Source organism: Hylobates moloch, unplaced genomic scaffold (assembly GCF_009828535.3).
Source record: "Hylobates moloch isolate HMO894 unplaced genomic scaffold, HMol_V3 SCAFFOLD_19, whole genome shotgun sequence".
Lineage (NCBI taxonomy): Eukaryota > Metazoa > Chordata > Mammalia > Primates > Hylobatidae > Hylobates > Hylobates moloch.
Window position 1 is genome coordinate 18,319,285 of NW_026652294.1, and position 21,059 is coordinate 18,340,343.

Sequence of the window (21,059 nt, forward strand, 5' to 3'; positions counted from 1 at the left end):
GCACATCATACAGAGAGATGAGAAGAGCCAGGCAGGCAGTGCAGCCTCTGTCCCATTTCAGAAGTGCTTGTCATCAGAGGTCACATCCTACCTGGTTTACTCTCTGCATTTGGTTCTCTTTCCCAGGAGCTCTGAAAGGGTTTCACTTGGAATCACACTTCAGTCAAAATCTTTTCATCGAGTATATGGCCTAGAAACTTCCTTCTTATCTTGGGTATTTTTCATCATACTTCCTCCACGAAGGTAAGTATCTTCGTGGACTGATGCATACACATAGTGGATACACTTGGCTGCTTCCCTTTGTATCTCCTCCCTAACTGAACAGTAGTTGTGTTCAGGGATCCGCCCCTCCTCTACAAGACATGGGCAATGGGAAACCCAGCCCCCTGAGTTCAGAAATTGATCCTAATTGTTCTAAGTGTGGTCTCAGTTCCCTGGCCAGGGGTTGGTTCAGAAATGGGCGCTATCCAATTCAAGCATATAAAACAGGAGGGGAATTCTGCAGGTGGGCTAGTGAAAAAAAAATCTTCACTTCCAATCAAAGATGGGGAATACGGGGATGGGGAGTATAGAGACAGGATAAAAAAAAAAAAACAAATGCATGTGAATGAGCAAAGAGGGGGAGTAGTCTCATTTCTCTAGACACCACTGGATCTGGATATGACACCTCCAGCCTAAAGATGAAGACAACCCTGGGGATGGCAGAGAGATTGAGAAGAAGCCTGGATCCTTGATGAAAATGCTGACCAATAAATCAACCAATTTTAGAGCCTGATGCGTTTGGTGATATTGTCTACTATATGCGCTAATAAATTTTCTGTATTATTTAAGTCAGTTTGAATCGGGGTCTTACTAGCAAAATAAAAGCATATCAATACATAAAATATAATTTGAAAACAAAGCTCAATATAAAAAATAAAACTTGTTAGCTCACCTTTTCACTTACCAAGAACATTTTCCTATGTCAGTAGATAATTTTATACATTTAATTTTATAGGCACATTATAATATTCTGAAAGTGCATCATAATTAACTTTTCACATATTTTGAGTAATTCGATTATTTCCATTTTTCACTATTATAACTAACATTGAGGTCAACAACTATAAACAATTCTATTTAGTTCCTTAAGATAGATTAGAGAAATAGAATTACTTACTTGAAAAAAATATTTGTGAAGGTTCTTGATGTTGCCAAATTGCTTTCTAGAAAAACTAAATCAATTTATATCCCTATTAGCAGGTCATGAGAGAACCTATCTCACCACAACATAAATCATATGCAATTTAAGATAAAAGAATAGTATTCTCATCTTCATTGAAATGTCTTGATTACTAGTGATGCTATGTTTCTTTTTGTTTCACTGGCTACATATATTTTTCTTCAATGAATTGCCCATTCATGGTTCTACTAATTCTTAAATTGAGGTTTTCTTTATATTTCCTGGCAGAGTTGCAGGATTCTAGGACTGAGACTTGCCTAATATATGCAATAAACTTTACATTTATAATTTATTTTAATCATCAAAATAATTGAGCTTGGTAGGTTTGATTAAGCTCATCTTACAGAAGAGAATATGAGGCTGAGAGGTTAAGTAACTTTGTAGTAGCCATCTAAGTGTGTTTCAAGTTCCGGTACAGATGCCCACACAAATACCAATTTGACATTTGACATTTGGAGTGACTTAATATCCTCTAACCTCTGCTCTTTTTCCTGCAGGTGAGCCTTTATATGAAGTATCATTGGTTCTCTATGCAAAAGAGATACTGGCAATTCATTTTAGAAAAATATAAGGATGTAATTTTTTCCACCAGATGTGTTTCCTATTCATTTGATGACACATATAACCTCAACTCCCTGAGAGTGCCCTATTTATCACCCTCAGAATGCCCCCTGAAGTGGCAACTGCAGCAGTAAATCCAGACGTTCCTAATGTATGAAATCCAGCCAATAACTGACTGTACCACCTGCTCCTTGCTTGTTAGCAATTGCAGGGATAATTGCATCCCAAAGCTTGAATTGTCAGACAATACAAGCAGTAGTGGGACACTTTGAGCTCCCAATTTGGTAGAAATTATACACGTAATCCAAAGGAAGAAATCAGTGGGGTTTCTAAGGGTTGGGAACTATAGAGCAGAAGTTCTGACACTTTATGTAAGAACCACCAGGGAAAATTTTTTAAACCTCAGGCTCAGACCGTACCCAGTACCAACTAAATTAGACTCTCCAGGGGTGGGATCCAGGCATCAGTAGTTTCAAAAACTCCCCAGGTGATTCCAATGTGCAACCAAGTTTGAGCACTAGCGCTATAGAATCACATCTGTAATTTCCTGTCTTGAAAATAAACCCCTTATACTTGAGCTCCTGGAAGGCTCCAGGAGAGAGACAGAAGAAAGGAAGTGTTCTGGGAGAGCCTGGTAAGTTGTTAAGACCACGCTGGGGCTATATTCTCACTGCATGCCTCAGCTCGAGGATGTCTTTTCACTGAAGATTTCTCTGCACTGCCAAGTTCATTGCAGAATTTTCACAACAGCCAAGATATGAAAACAAACTGTCCACACATAAATGAATAAGGAAATTGTGGTGCGTGTATATATATATATGTGTGTGTGTGTGTGTGTGTGTGTGTGTGTGTATTTATAATACATATAACAAAATATTATTCGGCCTTATAGAAGAAGGAAATGCTGCCATTTGCAACAGCATGGTATAGGGTAAATGCCCCTGATAGCAATAACTTAAGCATACCCTTAGAATGACCCTGTATGGCAGACGCACCTGAATGTGTATTTTGAGCTAGGGAATCCAGAGGGGCCAACCGGGAGATTCATTCATTGTCCTGAGCAACATCTAAGTCCCCATCCCACCCTGTAGAACACGGGGTGTACAGGGGATTGAGGCCCTAAATTTTGAGTTAAGTGAAAGTTGCCAACTGGAGGTTGTTAAGAGAAGGTTGTTAAGTGAAAATGCTCTGTAAACTACATGCTGTTGGCAAGTGGTTGCAGGTTTCCTGCACAGCCCACCACCACTGGGTCCTGCGGTTATCTTCTCCTGCCCACCTCAAAGGGACTGTGGGAAGTAGGCTATGTTGTCCAGCCCACCATTACTGGACTGTAGGAAGGTGGATATGTGGTCCTATCTGCTGCCACTGGACTGTACATAAGGCAGATACATTGTCCAGCCCACCACCACTGGACCATAGATAAGGGGATTATGTTGTCCAACCTGCTGCCACTGAACCATAGGAAGGAAGGTATGTTGCCCAGCCCACTGCCACTGGACTGTAGGAAGGCCAATGTGTTGTCCAGTCTATTGCCACTGGACTGTACGTAAGGCAGATATGTTGTCCAGCCTGCCACCGCTGGACTATTTTTGTATGTAAGGCAGTTCTCCTGTCCAGCCTGCCACCAATGGACTCTATCCTGCAGGAGGAGTAAGCTCCTGATAAAACCCCATGTCTAGTTTGCTATAATAGCTCTGGGTCTCTTCTTTGGCCTCTTGAACCTGGCTCTTTCCTTGTGGAGGTTCATAGGAGTTTTGCACAATGCATGGATGAAACTGGAGGAGATTAGGCAAAGCGAAATGAGCCAGACACAGAAAGACAAATACTGCATGATCTCACTTTTATGTGGAATATTAAAAAAAAAAAAAATCAAACTCATAAAGCATGGAGTAGAATGGTGGTTACCAGGGGCTGGAGTGGGGGATAATGAGAAGGAGAGAGATTGTTCAAAGGGTACAAATCTTCAGTTATGCAAGGAGTAAGTTCTAGAGACTTAATGTACAGCATGGAATCTATAGATACTAATACTGTTTTTATACTTAAAATTTACTAAAAGACTAGATCTCAAGTTTTGTCACTGTTACAGAAACCAATAGTAACTACACGAGGTGATGGATATGCTGATTTGCTTGATTGGGGTAATCATTTCACAACGTATACATATATCAAAACATCACTATGTGCTCCATAAATATATGCAATTTTTATTTGTCAATCTTACCTCAATAAAGCTGGAGGGAACTAAAACAAAAATAAAGGCATATGCTGTTTTTTAAACAAAATAAGATACATCCTCTTTCTTAGGTAACAAATGTTGAGATTTTCCCATCAAGCCTTTGGGCAAACTCATGCATTGAAAAAGTCAGCACATCATCTCAAGAGAAGGTTATGGGTCAAACGTTGAAGTAGGTTCTTGGCTTCCAACCAAGTCATAGTTAGGAGATGAGGCTTATTTTCTTTCTTTAGAAATCTGTCTTGGGACCATGAAATGGAAACCAAGCCTGATGGTGAGGAAGGCCCAGGGTCCCTCCTCCATTAGCTTGAGGATGCTATGAGCACTCCCCAAACTCAGTGCTTGTGTCTAGTTCTTCTGAGGGATACAGTCTCCCCGGGGCTGAGTAAAACCTCAGGAGAATGTGCCCTCCCTCCACCAAACCAACCAAACAAAAAAGAGCAAACCCACTGAAGTAGCTACCACCTGCCTCCAAACATGGTGAACTCCCATTCATTCTTGCCCCTCTTGGCACCCATCCTCCTCCACACTGGGCTTTCTCCTGCTGCTAGTTAAATGGAAGCCATTTATGCACAAACGTGCTTCGACGTTACTGTTGTCCCAGAAAAATCTTTCTCCCACATGATCACAAATCAAACTATTACTTTATCTTCCAGTAAACTCTTTATCTATGGCCATGTGATTCTTACTCTCTTTTTCTTATCACTGAATGCAACTAGGCTCCAAAAGCTCTCTGGTGCAGGGCAGGCACTACAGTTCCCAATTTACACGTGGAAGAGTCCAGAGGCACGCCTGGGGTCCCAAAGCTACTCAGTGGATGAGCTGAGACATACTGAGATACAGCTGTGGCCCAAAAGCTAGGCAGTAGCTCAAAGACAGGCAGAAAGCAGACAGGTGTCCGGAGATTCAAAGAAAGAGAAAGGCATGGAGATTCTGAGGGACACAGAGACAGACACAGGAGAGAAAGATTCAGCGTAAAGACTAGAATGGCCTTTATTCAGAGTAAAGAACCTGAAGGAAGTTCTGAGCATCAAAACCCACTGATAGCATGCTGTTGGGTCGTTTCCGCCTCTCAGTTTCCCCCTGTGCAACTGCTGGGACTAGATCAAGGACGACGAATAAGTTTCATTTTGCTTGCCAACTCCAATCAGTCAGTAGTCACTTAAGCACTGTATTGACAGGAACTGAGGCTACACCTGGGCTTATAGAGAAAGACTGTAGTGATGGAATAGCAAAGTCTGCCACTGATGTGGGTGAGGAGAATTAAAACACACATGCCAGGTGTTGTCTGTCTCTGAAGTAGATTGCCTCTAAATTCAAATTTCAGCTCTAACATTCAATGATTCCATGCCACCATGACAAAAATGCAAGATCTTTTCATTAGACCAAGTTTTCCTCTAAAATTGCAGCTATTACCTGTCATCACTGGGTATAAGGAAAAAATATATGATACAAAGAATATTTAAAGAGGGAACCTTTGTGGTTTTTCTTCTTTTCTCCCAGAGCTTCTAGAAACACGAACATTTTAGAGAGCTAGAGGCTGTTTTTTTTGCATCCCTCGGAGATACGGAAGAAGGAAGACAGCTGGAAAAATTTAGGACAGTTGTAAATTATTTAGGACCCTTTGCTTTACTTGTATTTTCCAAAAGAACACAGGCACCAAGCTTTCAGCTGCATTCACCCTGCTCACTCAATAAGAAATATGGAAGCTTAGGCTGTGAAAATGAAATAACCACAGCGTGTGCTCGGAAACATCTGAAAGCTGGAGTTTCATGATTTGTGTTTTACAGTACAGGTAATCTGTCCTCCAGGAGCTGAAATCTATGAAGGAAGAGGGATGGTTGGCGAGGAGTTCAGACTCATGGTGTTTAGAGGATGGTGGTCTTTGGAAACAGAATTTTCCAGCCTGGAGTTTGGTACAAGTTTGCCTCTAGGGCTCTCACTCTCCTACAGTTTATAACAGAGGCAACTCTATAATAAGATGCTCTGGGCTGAAATATTTAGATTCTAAATATTTCAGAAATCTGCTCATTTCTTTCTGCCTCTTTCTGTTCTGGATGAGGTCCTCATCATTTTTCACCTAGATTCCTCCTAAGGTCTCTTATCTCCTTGCTTTATCTTTTCTTTGACTTTCTGTCCTATCAGCATCACTGCAGTCAAAGTGATCTTTTCAAAATATGCACCTGAGTGTTGCTCCTGCTTAAAACTTCTCAAGGATTCCTTCTACCTCCAGATAAAATCCGAGGCGCTGAAAACATCCTGAGAGATCTGACCCCTACCTATGACTTTAGACCCACACTTAATATGCTGCTAACACCAGCCCAGTTGAGCTTCCTACACACTATGCTCTTTCTTATCTTCATTCCTTTGCTCCTGTTGCTTCTCCTGAAATGGCTGATCCATGACTGTCTGCCTGGCTAACTCTTTAGCTCTCCATTTTGCTGCCTTTTGCATACTTCTGCAGTTCCCTATATACCTTATTTTGCTATAATCATGGATTTATCTCTCTACTCTTCCATATAGGAGCTCCTTGGGGATGGGAGCCATGTTCCAGTCATCTCTAATTTCTGCCATGTGATTATGTGCCAGGAATCCTCCAAATCTTTGTTGAATAAAATAAGTGGATAAATGAATGAATATAATGAAAGTGCCTACCTCATACAAGGTTCTTATTCTTCAGCAAATTTACCCAGAGGAAGTTCTAGTGTATCTTTAAAGGATTAAAACACAGTCAACTTGAAATTGAAAATGGGTTATACTGATAGCCTACCTATTCCTTCTCTAATCTTCCCATTTTGAGTTGTCAGAAGATTTAAAATGTTAGCACTCATTAATAATGATGATTTTAGCGGAAGAGAGAGGAGAAAATCTGGAAGCAGAAGCATAGTTTAATCCACCAATAGATGATAATTTTAAATGGTGGCCTATCACATTTATTTATTATTATTTAAATTGCCTGCATATCTAAATTTATTTTAAGCTATAGGATCTCAGTCTTTGTCCAGATTTTTTCATTTTGTTATTCCTTGAATATTGTTTAACTACTCTGTGTGTATGTGGCAGATGAGAGAGAGATTCCTTGTGTCCCTTTTTGCAAAGGAAATATTGATAGTTCATTTTGTAGAAGAAATTATATGATTATACAAAGACAATAAATGGATTTATCTGGTTTCAAATGCCACTGGAAAAAAATTGTTTATACATGATTCTTGACATTTTCCTGTTCCAGAAGAAATTCCCACTTAGTCTAATTAGGCTTTCTCTTCTTTACTGGGTCTCCATCACTCAGTTTCCAGCTGGGCGATACATTAGACAGGGTTTTCTAATTACCCCTGTTCTGCAGCCTCCTTACCTGCAAGTGGCCGATGAATGCTTGCCCAAGCCCAGTTGCTGATCTCCACTGATGAGTGACCTAAACCTCCAATCTGTTTGTTCTCTCTCTTACCATTAGGGAATAAAGCACAAAGACCCACATCGTACATTGCAAAGAATATCACCAAATATAGGCTGCTTAAAGAATCAACATTCTGGAAGTGAAGAGGTGGGGTTTCATTTTTGAATTTCTCTTCTCAAAGCCTCTTTGGCACAAGATTTCTCAATCAGGTCATCCCAACCCACCAGTAGCTCTTCACGCTCCACCTTATAGAACCACTAGCTGACAGCTATTAACTGCTACTCTCTTGAACACATCAGCAGCTCATAGAAATTTTCAACAACTAGAATAAGTGTATAATTTATCATCCAAATTAGGGCACTTTTGGAAGTTGAAGTGGGCACTATTACAATTACAGCAGGAAACCAAGTATAAACCAGGACTGCCCCAATCAATAACCCTATCAATAACTGACCTAAGCAATTTTAAATTCTTCTCATTAACCCCTGTTCATGCTGCTCAAGTCTAGTTCATAGGCTTTGTGGTCACATCCCATGAAACATGACCCAGTTCTTGCTATGACTCTCACTATTTGCTTCTATAGCATCCCAGATCCTCTAATCACAGAGGTCTCCTTCAATGCAAATTCAGAGTTTTGTGTTCTCCCCTAGAAAAAATGTTAGATGACAGCAGAAAGTGGGTCTTGCTTATGTCCCTAGAGCCTAGCCCAGTTCCTAGAATACAGTAGGCCTTTAATAAATACTTGTTTTGCTCTTGAATAGGGAGTACCTACCATGTAACATGGTTCACTCTTGGCTCAGTGAAGACCTCTAGATCATGGTGATAAAGATGATGACAATGTACCCATTCATTCATTAATTTATTTTTCCAATCATTTAAATAAATATTTATTGAGCACCTATTATACACCAGCCACTATATCTTCATGTGTGTGTAAACTAAGGGGTATTTGGTGTCTGTAACCTTGTTTTACGTTCTCTTCTAAAGTGAATCAGCTGATATCCTGCATATCTTCTGCCTTTCCATTTCTAAGTTTTCATTTTCCCTTTGCTGTTTTTGCTGCCCAAAACACTATGCCTATTTTCTAGTTATAAAGGTTATGTATATATTTTAACTGGGTCAGTGGATTTTGATCCTGATACACTACAATGGGATAATATGATAGACTAAACTTAGACAGTCACAATTAATTCCTAAACAGACTTAATTTAATTTCCCTTCTCCAATAAACCCGATTTACCTCAGTGGAGGTGTGACACGTTTGATTAGACACAGTGATGCTGAGAGCAGCCAGCCTTACAGAGAAAGGGCTGTGTGTGCAGAGCGATAAGAGATCAAAGCTGAGTACATTCCTCGGCTGCGTGCTTAGTTGTAATTCTGCAGAACCTCCAGTTCAGTTGTCCCTTGGTTGCTCTTTAATTGGAGAGATAATTACGCTGGGAGGGGGTGGAGAAGAGGAGCCAGGGTCAATCCTGACTTAGCACTGGAATTACAGAGAGAGAAGAGACTAGTTCAAGGAAATAATCTTCCTAATTCTTGAATGCTAAACTCCAAGTCAGAGTGGTCAGAATTCAGTTCCCATGGAGTCCTGCTGCAGAGAAAAGGACGGTGCTTCAGAGCCATTTTTCTCAAGAGCATTTAGACACTGAGCATTGCTAATGCAATTTCAATTTGTAATTGTACTATGCAAATTATTTTTTTAATTGAACAAGTGTTGGTTAGGTACCTATATAATAGATGGGGCACACAGGGTTTGACCACAGTTCGGACCTACTCTGGATGTTGAGAGAAGAAAAATTAATAAGACACACCAGTTATTTGACTCGTTCTCAAAAATTTAGGCGGTTGAGGGTCGCAGCTGGATTTCCTCTCTCCAATCATCATTGGTGAATTTCTTACAAAAACCTTTAGATATTTGAGCACTTATTCTCTGTGAGGGTGTTTTAATCTTTAGTATTAATCCCATGACATGATCAAGACAGCTGACTCTGTATTTTAATTTCTTGCTTCTGCCCTGAGCTATGCAAACTTAGGCAAGCTACTGAACCTCTCTGAGCCTCAGTTATCTGCTCTAGATGAATGAGGATAATGACCTGCCAAAAGCAGATCAAATGACACAAGTAACAGAAAGTACCACTTCGTATGTACTTAATAGAACATAGCACCTTTTCTTTTCCAGGCATTGCTACAATGGTGACTGCCAAGCCCTCACGTACTGCCCACGGAAATATTTCAGACAATTTCCAGATTAAGCAAGGAAGCATCACAATCAGGGGTCTGAAAATGATAGCAGGAAAAAGAAAGAAAGAAAAAAAAACACCTCTTAATTGTGACTTTGTTGAACAGAACTGAATTTTAATTAAGCAACATGACGGGAGACATCATGCATTTCCAAGCAATTATGGAGGACCACAGGGGGTGCTGTAAAATCCCAGCCTGAAGACTGAGTGGCTTTAGAAGTTTACTAACTCCCACTGAAACAGAGCCCAGGATGTCTTGTTGCCAACAGGGAGTGTTCTTTGTCAATGAAAATAAGAGAGAACATCGCTTCTCGGCCTTTTGGCTAAGATCAAGTGTGAAAATAAGAGAGAACCCTGGCGGCAAGACCAAGAGGGTCATCAGAGGGAAAAGTTGGATTCTTTTGTCTGAACAGAATGGTCCAGAGCTTTTTCCATCTGGTGCTGAGAAAAAGCTCCTGATCCTGATGGATGGGTTTTAATATCTCGTCTACAGTCAGCTCCATCCATGTCAGCATCAAGACCAGCAGCAAAAACAGAGCAGGACGCATGCAAGGAGGGACGGAAGAGCTGGAAAGCTAAGGCTGTCAGTGGCATAGTCAGTTTGCTAGCCTATTCCAAAAGTAACTCCTCCTGCACTTTGTTTCTTGCTACACCTACATCTAACTGCCTGTTTGCTTGAAAATTCCAAAGCCCGGCCGGGCACGGTGGCTCATGCCTATAATCCCAGCACTTTGGGAGGCTGAGGCAGGTGGATCACCTGAGGTCAGGAGTTTGAGACCAGCCTGGCCAACGTGGTGAAACCCTGTCTCTACTAAAAATACAGAAAATTAGCTGGGTGTGGTGGCTGGCGCCTGTAATCCCAGCTATTTGGGAGGCTGAGGCAAGAGAATCACTTGAACCTGGCAGGCAGAGTTGCAGTGAGCCGAGATTGTGCCATTGCACTCCACTCTGGGCAACAAAAGCGCAAGTCTGTTTCAAAAATAGGTAAATAAAAAAAAGGAAAATTCCAAAGACCAATGTTAAAACAATCCAGGCGTGAAGCAGAGATGGCAGTTGCAATTTTCTCTCTTCTGAGAAGAAATCCATGTGCCGTTAATCCATAACCCAACCCCTGCCGAGATGATGTCAACCAACCCTCTGGATGGTCCATTACTCAAGGGAGACATCAGGCCGGGCCTGGTGGCTCAGGCCTGTAATCCCAGCACTTTGGGAGACCAAAGTGGATGAATCACTTGAGGTCAGGAGTTTGATAACAGCCTGGCCAACATGGCGAAACCCTGTCTCTACTAAAAATACAAAAATAAGCTGGACATGGTGGCATGCACCTGTAATCCCAGCTACTCAGGAGGCTGAGGTAGGAGAATCACTTGAACCTGGGAGGCGGAGGTTGCAGTGAGCTGAGATTACGCCACTGCACTCCAGCCTGGGCGACAGAGTGAGACTCCGTTTAAAAAAAAAAATGACAAGCAAACCTACACGCCATGCCACTCCTGCTGAGAGTTTTCATGCCACATTTCCCCTTAACACCTCTATAGCCAGCCTGAGAATTTAAGACTTCAGTCTGGCCACCTCCCAACTTGCTAACACTTGAATAGACCAAACTGCTTTCCTACCACCAAACCCTGTTTCCCATGTGTCTGGCTGTTCGAGTAGAGAGCAGCCCAATCTGAGTTCAGTTACGAGGCCATCTGGGAGCCTAGGATAGTGAATCAGTAGAGGATATGGATGGAGCAGAGAAATGGGCAAACCCAGAACAAGTCCAGAATCTGGCAATGGAGGCAAAGTTAGGAACAAGGCATAAGTTCCCAAGTGGGAACTTATGCAGATGATATTTCACTGTCCATCTCCTCAGAGTGATGCCCGCCTATGTGCCACACATTGTGCCAAGTTCTTTATATAAATAAAATGAAGTGAGGTTCATTATACCCATTTAACAGAAATAGAAACAGGCTCAGAGAGAGGAAGTATATCAATTTGTGAATTTCTCCAAAGTTATACAGTTAGTAACTGAGGAATAAGGATTTCCACCCAAGCGTTTGATTCAAAACCCACAACCATGATCATTGTTATTATGAAATATAATCCATGCCTTCAGTGAAATTCAAAATCAGAGGAGACTGTTTCAAAAGGAAGGCAAGCTGAGGTCAGAGTGTACACAAAGAGTGAGGATGAAGTTGTCACTTCGATCAGGATCCATAAAGTGTGGCTAAATTTTTAAAGATTGGTTAAATAGCCTATCTAAGGATAAAGATGGCATTGTGGGCCATTCAGATGGTCCAGAATGCCTGAGTGTTGTCTGAATAGGGGGAGTTAGGATCAGACAAGGAGACCAACCAGCCAGGAAAAGCTACACATTGTGTCTACTCTTTGCCTCAGCCTGACAGTGCTGTATTCTCCCTGCTGAGAAGGATCTTATCCTCAGGGGTTTTTGTTGTGGTTGTTGTTGTTGGTTTTTGTTTTCTTTTGTTTTGAGACAGAGTCTCGCTCTATCGCCCAGGCTGGAGTGCAGTGGCGCGATCTCGGCTCACTGCAGATTCCGGCTTCCGGTTCACGCCATTCTCCTGCCTCAGCCTCCGGAGTAGCTGGGACTACAGGCGCCCACCGCAACACCCGGCTAAATTTTTTGTATTTTTAGTAGAGATGGGGTTTCACCGTATTAGCCAGGATGGTCTTGATCTCCTGACCTCGTGATCTGCCCGCCTTGCCCTCCCAAAGTGCTGGGATTACAGGCGTGAGCCACCGCACCCGGCCTCCTCAGGGTTTTTTAACTACTCCCTGGAGTGCTTCTTTGCCTTGTCTATCCAGAGAATTCTTCCTGACTCAAAAGCAGAAATGGAAAACCAGCAACCCACAGCATTGCAGCTGGAATTATTTAGCCAGTACAATGTTCCTTTTTTTTTTTTTTTTTGAGACAGAGTCTCGCTCTGTTGCCCTGGCTGGAGTGCAGTGGCAAGACCTCGTTTCACTGCAACCTCTGTCTCCCAGGTTCAAGCGATTCTTCTGCCTCAGCCTCCCAAGTAGCTGGGATTACAGGCTCCTGCCACCACACCGAGCTAATTTTTAGGATTTTTAGTAGAGATGGGGTTTCACCGTGTTAGTCAGGATGATCTCAATCTCCTGACTTCGCGATCCATCCACCTTAGCCTCCCAAAGTGCTGGGATTACAGGCGTGAGCCATCGCGCCAGGCCCCAATGTTCTTTAAAGGTTTAATCTGCATGCCCTTTGGAGAAGACAGGTGTTCTCCAGTTGCATGAGGCATTCCCTCTCCCTATTATCCTGTATCTGATCACTTTAAGTATTCATTTTTCCATCTTGGTTCCTGGAAACATCTAAGTTAGTAAGTCCAGTTTAAGGTACACCCACCTCCGTGAAGGTGCCCATGATTACCCAATCAGAACCACATGCTGGCCTCTGCATGCCCCCCAGCACTTTGTACCTCACTCTCTCGTAGAGTTCCTCCCACAGTCCTTAAGCTTGTATGTTTGTCTCCCGTATTAGACTGTGAGTGTGCAGGACAAGCTCCTAACCTAGTTTATGTCTCCAGAACTCAGCATAATTTGTGGAGCACAGAAGCGGCTCACTAAATGTCTGGTCAATGGATGAGTACCTGGGCCTTGGAGAATTTCCCTGCCCAAGTGCAAAACTGTGAGACCCAGAGACAGGACGATGTTGGAGATGGCAACTCATTGGCTATTCTCATAGAAATCTATACAGCCAGTGCTATTTTCAGCCCAAAACTAAGAGTTTGGACCTCAGATAATTGCCCTCTTGCTGTAAATATGCTGCTGATTTCAGTAGAGAGCCCATCATTTAGCACAGGTGCTCATGGCTGGAGCCATTGACAATGGCGGACAAGCTGATGGGAGCCAATCTGGAACTTTCTCTATTCCCAGCTTCTTCTCGCAGACTGTGTATGAGTCCACTAGAGGAAAGTGTGAGGATGGGTAGTTATCTTTTGAAAAAGAAATTATGGTGATTATATTGGAAGAAGGAGAAATGAATGTCAGGCAGATACTGGCCACACTATATCCCTACATAAAAATATCTAATGATCAGGTCAACCCATTTCCTAAGAATTCCCCATAACTAAAAGGTACCATATATAATAACACACATAAAAGTTCAGGCTTTTCCTCACTGATCCAAAATACTAGGTTTATTCAATAACTTAAGCTCAGGAAAAACTACTGAGGTTGATAGAGGCTGAGGCTTGGGGTTATACAGACTCTCAGCTAAGAAGTTCAAAAGTGAACTAGGAATTTGTGAAGGAGAAAATGGGAGACACCAGAGGTGAAGCTGCCTGCACCACCCTCCATCGTGCGTTTCGTGTTAGCATCAGAACATTTTGATTGAACATTTTGAGTTTTTCTTTTCTACACAAGCAGAATGATAGGATGGGTATTTAAGACAGTAAAGAGTCTATCGTTCTGAATGGGGCTGATTTGATTTCGTATATAAAAGTTGAACTACTTAGAATACATGAACTAGATCATTCTCTTCCTATAAATACAACGGAGCAGCCTAACCTATTTTCAGATTATGTGACACCCTTTTTTTCCTCCTGAAGCTTGCATTGAGTCGGACTTTAGGAGCAGGTGATCAACAGTGTGGCCTCATTTGCAATGATAAAAGGCTGACTTTTTTTTTTTTTCTTTTTGCCTGCTTTCCTTACTCTCTTTCAATCAATTGCCTTGAAATTTTAGAGATAGTTTCATTGATTTCCCAGATCTCTCCATCCACCCTTCTATCAATACTGAGTTCAAAGTTACCGGAGGTACCATTTGTCTTATTGATGTAATTCCTCCTACTTTTACTAGAGTAGCTTCAATCAATTTTCTTAATAATACTACTGGAATCTTTCCACATCCTTCCCCTCCCTCGATTCCCAACTACACTTCAAATGTAACTCCCCTTAAAATCGTTCACTGTTTCTCAGAACATTCTGAAAACCTACACTCTCAAGAATGAACTGTCTCTTGATTATCTCTGAGCTGAGAGTATTCAACGTTCAATGAGTATTTTTTTTAAACTATTTAAGAAGGTACAAGCTTAGGGAGTCTTTATTTCCAGTGTTTACATGTTCTTTTCATTGCATTGGTCCTAAAATCCAATCTCACTTTATTTATCTTTCTACTATAAGCAACCATTATTTTTATATATTTTAAATCCCTTTCTCTATTATAAGCTTTTTGACAGTAGATATTATGTTTAGCCACACTGCAAGACGGTGGTAATAAGGAAGTGGTTCTGAGACAGTGGACATTGGCTTACCTGCTTTGCAGATGGATGAGGCATCAACACACCCCATCTCTAACAACTGGCCAAAGCCCTCCACTAGAAGATAAGATAAAGACAAAGAGCACAGTTCTGCAGAAAGGAGCCATTTTTTTTATTTTATTATTATTTATTTTTATTTTATTTTATTTTTTTGAAACGGAGTCTTGCTCTGTCACCCAGGCTGGAGTGCAGTGGCGTGATCTCGGCTCACTGCAAGCTCCACCTCCTGAGTTCACGCCATTCTCCTGCCTCAGCCTCTGGAGTAGCTGGGACTACAGGCGCCCACCACCGCGCCTGGCTAATTTTTTATATTTTTAGTAGAGACAGGGTTTCACCGTGTTAGCCATGATGGTCTCGATCTCCTGACCTTGTGATCTGCCCGCCTCAGCCTCCCAAAGTGCTGGGATTACAGGCGTGAGCCACCGCGCCCGGCCTATTTTTTTTTTTTTTTTTTTTTTTTTTTTTTTTTTTTTTTTTTTTTGAGACAGGGTCTCACTCTATTGCCCAGACTGGAGTGCAGTGGCATGATCTTGGCTCACTGCAACCTCTACCTCCCAGCTTCAAGTGATTCTCCTGACTCAGCCTCCTGAGTAGCTGGGATGACAGCCATACACCACCATGCTCAGCTAATTTTTGTATTTTTAGTAGAGAAGGGGTTTTGCCATGTTGGCCAGACGGATCCTGAACTGCTGGCCTCAAGTGATCCACTCGCCTCAGCCTCCCAAAGTGCTGGGACTACAGGCGAGCCACTGTGCCTGGCCAGAAAGGAGCTATCTTCTTGTTGAACGGCCCTGGACTGTAGAGAAGGCAGACTCAGTTGAGATCTGCCTCCCTCTGACTTTCACGACTGAACCCATTTTGCCCTCTGGAGTGATAGGGAGTTTTTTTTTTTAAGTTTCTGACTTCCCTAGAGAGTGCTTCAGACATTTTAAAACCATGATTATATCCTACCTATGTACACTCTTTTTCAAGTTAAATCTATCATGTGTGCACTGCTTTATAGATTATAAAACACTTTCAACATATATTAATATGCTTTACCCTTCCCACAGTCAAATGAGATGAGAATATTTTCTCACTTTGTAGGAGAGGAAACAGTTTCATGGAGGTTAGGTGGTTTTCTAGGACAGAGTTTAAATTCAAAGCCAAGAATTTGGAATGCATTTCTACCCCAGCTGAAGGAAGCACATGAAAAATTAGGGGCAGAGACACTTTGTATGAGGAACTGGTAGTTCCCAAGAATCCATTCTCCCCTTCTTCTATAACACTAAACCCTCCAAATTTTAGCTACGCACATGGCCACCCAAAATAAAAACATTTTCTGGCCTCCTTGGCAACCAATTATAGTGTGTGACTAAGTTCTAGCAAAGAGACGTAAGAAAGTAGTGTCTGATTTCTAGAATAAATCCATTCATAAAAAACCGTGCCCTTCTCTTCTCCCTGTCCTTCCTTCTCCTGGTTGGAATGCTGATGGGTTGGCAGGACCTGAACAGCCATCATGGAGGCCGTTATTCTAAGTGAAGTAACTCAGGAATGGAAAAACCAAATATTGTATGTTCTCACTTATAAGTGGGAGCTAAGCTATGAGGATGCAAAGGCATAAGAATGATATCATGGATTTGGGGGACTAGGGGGGAAAGGATGGGAGTGGGGTGAGGGATAAAGTCCTATTGGGTATACTGGGTACAGTGTACACTGCTTGGGTAATAGGTAAACACTGTTTTGAAATGGTAGATTAACTAGCTAGACAGTGATCATACAACTGCCTTGTCCTCTTTGGATTAAATATGCTTATGTGAGGGAGAAATAAACTTGTATCTATTATCTTTAATTTAATATTATGTCTCAAGGTATCTGTCATTTTCAGCCAAATTGATTTTAACTGATACTGTTTCTAAACTTACAAGGGGACCAAACAGTTCAAAATCTTTAGTTTGAAAGGTGCAGGTGGTTTGCCAGAGTCTTGTAAACTGCCAAAAACTGCTTTCACTGCTTGAAAACTCTAAAAATGAGGGGATGTTAAAATCAGAGCTCTACTATGCTATGGAATAGTTATGAAAAGTTGAGATTGTGTTATTAAAGAATTGCTTATATTAATGCTGCAGCATTCTATTTAAGTTTTTCAAAGGTTGAATCATTGCTTATTATAGAGGTTGATTAGATAATTGGGCTTTGGTGTAGTCAGTTTATTTGGTAACAGCTTTATTGAGATACAAATCACATACCATTCAATTCACCCATTTAAAGTGCACAATTCAATGGTTTTCAGTATTGCCACTGAGTTGTGCAACTATCACCATAATCAATTTTATAACATTGTTTTAACCCCAAAAAGAAACCCCATGTCGCTCCCCACTCTTCCAATCCCCTCTGCCAGAAGCAATCACTAATTTACTTTTTATCTCCATGGATTTGCATATTCTGGACATTTAATATAAATGGAATCATACAATGTGAACTTTTGTGGCTGACTTCTTTCACTTACCATAATAACTCCAAGGTTCATATATGCTATAGCTTGTATCACTCCTTCCTTTTATGACCTAATAATATTTTATTGTACGAAGATACCACACTTTATTTATCCAACCATCAGCTGATGGACATGTGGGTTGGTTCCAATTTAAGGGCATGATAAGTAACTTTCTACTATGAAGATTCGTATATTATTTCATCTTTGAAGATGTATAGTAATATTACAAAGTTTTTATTTATAGTAAACCACAGTTTAGCACTAAGTTACAACTATTGGTTTAATGTCATTTCTTGATAATTATTTTAGGGGACAAAATATGTTCTTATTAGTAAACTGGAGTTGCAGTCATAGTGCCATGGGAAAAAAAGCAACATGTATGTAGGATCAAAGAATAAAAACAACAAAGATACTAATAACAACAGTAACAGCAGCAACCCATTACTGAGATACTTTGATGTGTTTATCACTTTCTATTCATTCAGTTGATGGACCTTAGTTTATTTAATAATTCTCCCATTGCTGGTAGATTTTGTTTCCATTTTTATTACATAAAGATAAATATTTCAACCACCATATTCATGCAAGGTTTTTCTTTCTTTCTTCCAGAAATACTTTCTCAGGATAAATTCCCACTACTGGTAAAACAAACAAACAAACAAAAAAAAAACAACAAAGAAAAGGGTAAACACTCTTATGAGCCTTGATGCTAAACTGCCATATTGATTTCTTTTTCTTTTTCTTTTTTTTTTTTTTTGAGAAGGAGTCTCACTCTGTTGCCCAGGCTGGAGTGCAGTGGTGTAATCTCGGCTCACTGCAACCTCCGCCTCCTGGGTTCAAGCAATTCTCCTGTCTCAGCCTCCAGAGTAGCTGAGACTACAGGTGCGCACCACCATGCCCAGCTAATTTTTGTATTTTTAATAGAGACAGGGTTTCACCATATTGGTCAGGCCGGTTTTGAACTCCTGATCACCTGAGGTCAGGTGATCCACCTGCCTCAGCCTCTCAAAATGCTGGGATTACAGGCATAAGGCACCAAGCCAGGCCTGCCATATTGATTTCTAAAAGCATTTAGAAATGTTAATTTCAACACACTTCACCAGCAGTGGGTGCTAACTTTTAAAATGTTTACAAATACTGTCAGTGAAAAACACAAACCCTTCAATAATGTCCTAATTTGCATATCTTTGATTACTAGTGAGATTAAACCTTTTTTCCTGTTTTGTTGAAGACTAAAGCTGGATTACCTAATAGAGTCTTTAAAAAAAATTGAATTTAAATGAATGCAAACTTAAACTCAATAGCCTTATGAACAACTGACCAAAGGGTGATAACATGTTTGATTTCAAGATGATTACCTGGAACAAGAAGAGCAAGCCTCAGTGGAATTTCCCAGAAATGGCTGCAAAGTTCAATTCCATTGAATGTTTCATCTTCATTAATGATTTGGGAGGAAAGAGTAAACAGTGCTGAAATTAACTTCACAGATGGCTCTCAACTGAGAGGATTATAAAAAGCAATGAATAATGAGAATTACACAGGGACCAGAAAGGTGAGAACTAGCAATATATAAAAACCAATCTATCCTGGAAAACAAGGTTGCTGGGTCAGGGAAACAGAAGCTTACATTCAGAGAGGTTACCACACTTCAACGCCCAACAGACACTCATTCAGCATCTGCTAGGACCTTTCATTCCCCACTCACAACATGCCATCTCATGGACCTGACCACTCACAAATGCTGTTACTTTTGCCTTCATAGTCTGCTCCCTTTTTCGTATTCAAATGACTCCTTCGGAGGCTCAGTTCAGACAGAATTTACCTCCTGTAGGTACCTTCCCTGACGTCCCAGCCAAATCCTCCCTGCACCCGCTTCTCCACTGACTTTCTCTGCACTTCAGCAGCAGCCTGTGCCTAAGCCATTTTAGGACTTCTAAAACCACATTTTGCAGTCCTGGAGAGACAGCTACTGACATATGGTAGTTTTTGAATCCCCTCCCATAAAAAAAATATATGGAGCAACTAACATAGCAAAGCCAAAATTCCACAGACAATATCTACAGCAAAACCAGGTGACAAGATGTCCATACAAACACCAAAATAAGACCCAGAGATGATAAACCACTACTATTCCTGCTGCATGGCATCAGCACCTGTGTGTAAGGTAAAAGGAAGCAACAGAGTAGCTGACAGACTGAGACCAGAACTACTCCCAAAATAGAATTACGTATTCATTAATAAGTGCAGTATATCAACTCGACAATAGCGATCGCTATGTGTTTCAGTCCATTTTTATGTCGCTGATAAAGACATACTTCAGATTGGGAAGAAAAGGAGGTTTAATTTGACTTACAGTTCCACGTGGCTGGGGAGGTCTCATAATCATAGCAGAGGACAAAAGGCACCTCTTACATTGTGGCAGCAAGAGAGAATGAAGAAGGAGCAAAAGCAGATATCCCTGATAAACCCATCGGATCTCATGAGACTTATCCATTATCACGAGAATATCATGAGAAAGACTGGACCCCATGATTCAATTACCTCCCCTTGGGTCCCTCCCACAACACATGAGAATTCTGGGAGATACAATTCAAGTTGAGATTTGGTGGGGACACAGAAAAATCATATCATTATGGAAGAATTGTTCCTCTATAATATGTGAGTGAGTACAAAGGGGCTCACACAAGATCCAAAGGGGATGAAGTAGTGTGCTTTATGAATGCCCAAAACTAACTGGTCAACATGTGATAAATAACCTTTCAACATCAAGTCTCACACTGAGGAGACATACTAGGAATAGAGTTGAAGTTGAGCAGGACAGAAACAACAGAGACAAAAGGCAAAGAAGTCCAGACTAAAGTAGAAGAAAGGAGCCAGGAGATCTGAGAATTAGTTAAGTCCTTGAATTTCTAACATTTTACAAAAACAGCAGAAAAGAGAACTCTAAAGCTCTAATGCTATAAAATCTATCCTGACCTACCTCTTCCTCCAAAAACTGCAGATAAAGAACTTTCATATAAAAATGAGCATCAGAAAATGTTATGCTTAATTCCCATGCATACTTATAAAAACAGTGAATTAAGAGCAAAATAATGTCCTTACATATCATGAAAGCAAGACAAAAATTTTTGAAAGGAACAGATGAAACTGTTTATAACCTAATATTTAAAAATAAATGAAAATGAATTAGAAGCAATAATGGAAGATATTAAAAAAAAACCACATATCAGAATAAAATACACTAAAATGTAAAATGATAAAACTCAGGAAAAAATTAGAAACAACAACAAGAAAAGCTCAGAAATGGCCAGGTGCAGTGGCTCACACCTGTAATCTCAGCACTTTGTGAGGCTGAGGCGGGCAGATCACAAGGTCAGGAGTTCAAGACCAGCCTGGCCAACATGGTGAAACCCCATCTCTACTAAAAATACAAAAATTAGCTGGGCGTGGTGGCAGGCACCTGTAATCCCAGCTATTCGGGAGGCTGAGGCAGGAGAATCATTTGGATCCGGGAGGCAGAGGTTTCAGTGAGCCAAGAGTACACCACTGCACTCCAGCCTGGGCAACAGTGCGAGACTACATCTTGAAAGAAAAAGCTCAGAAATGAAGACTAAAACAGAAGAAACTGAACAGAACAGTAAATAATAGATAGTACTTT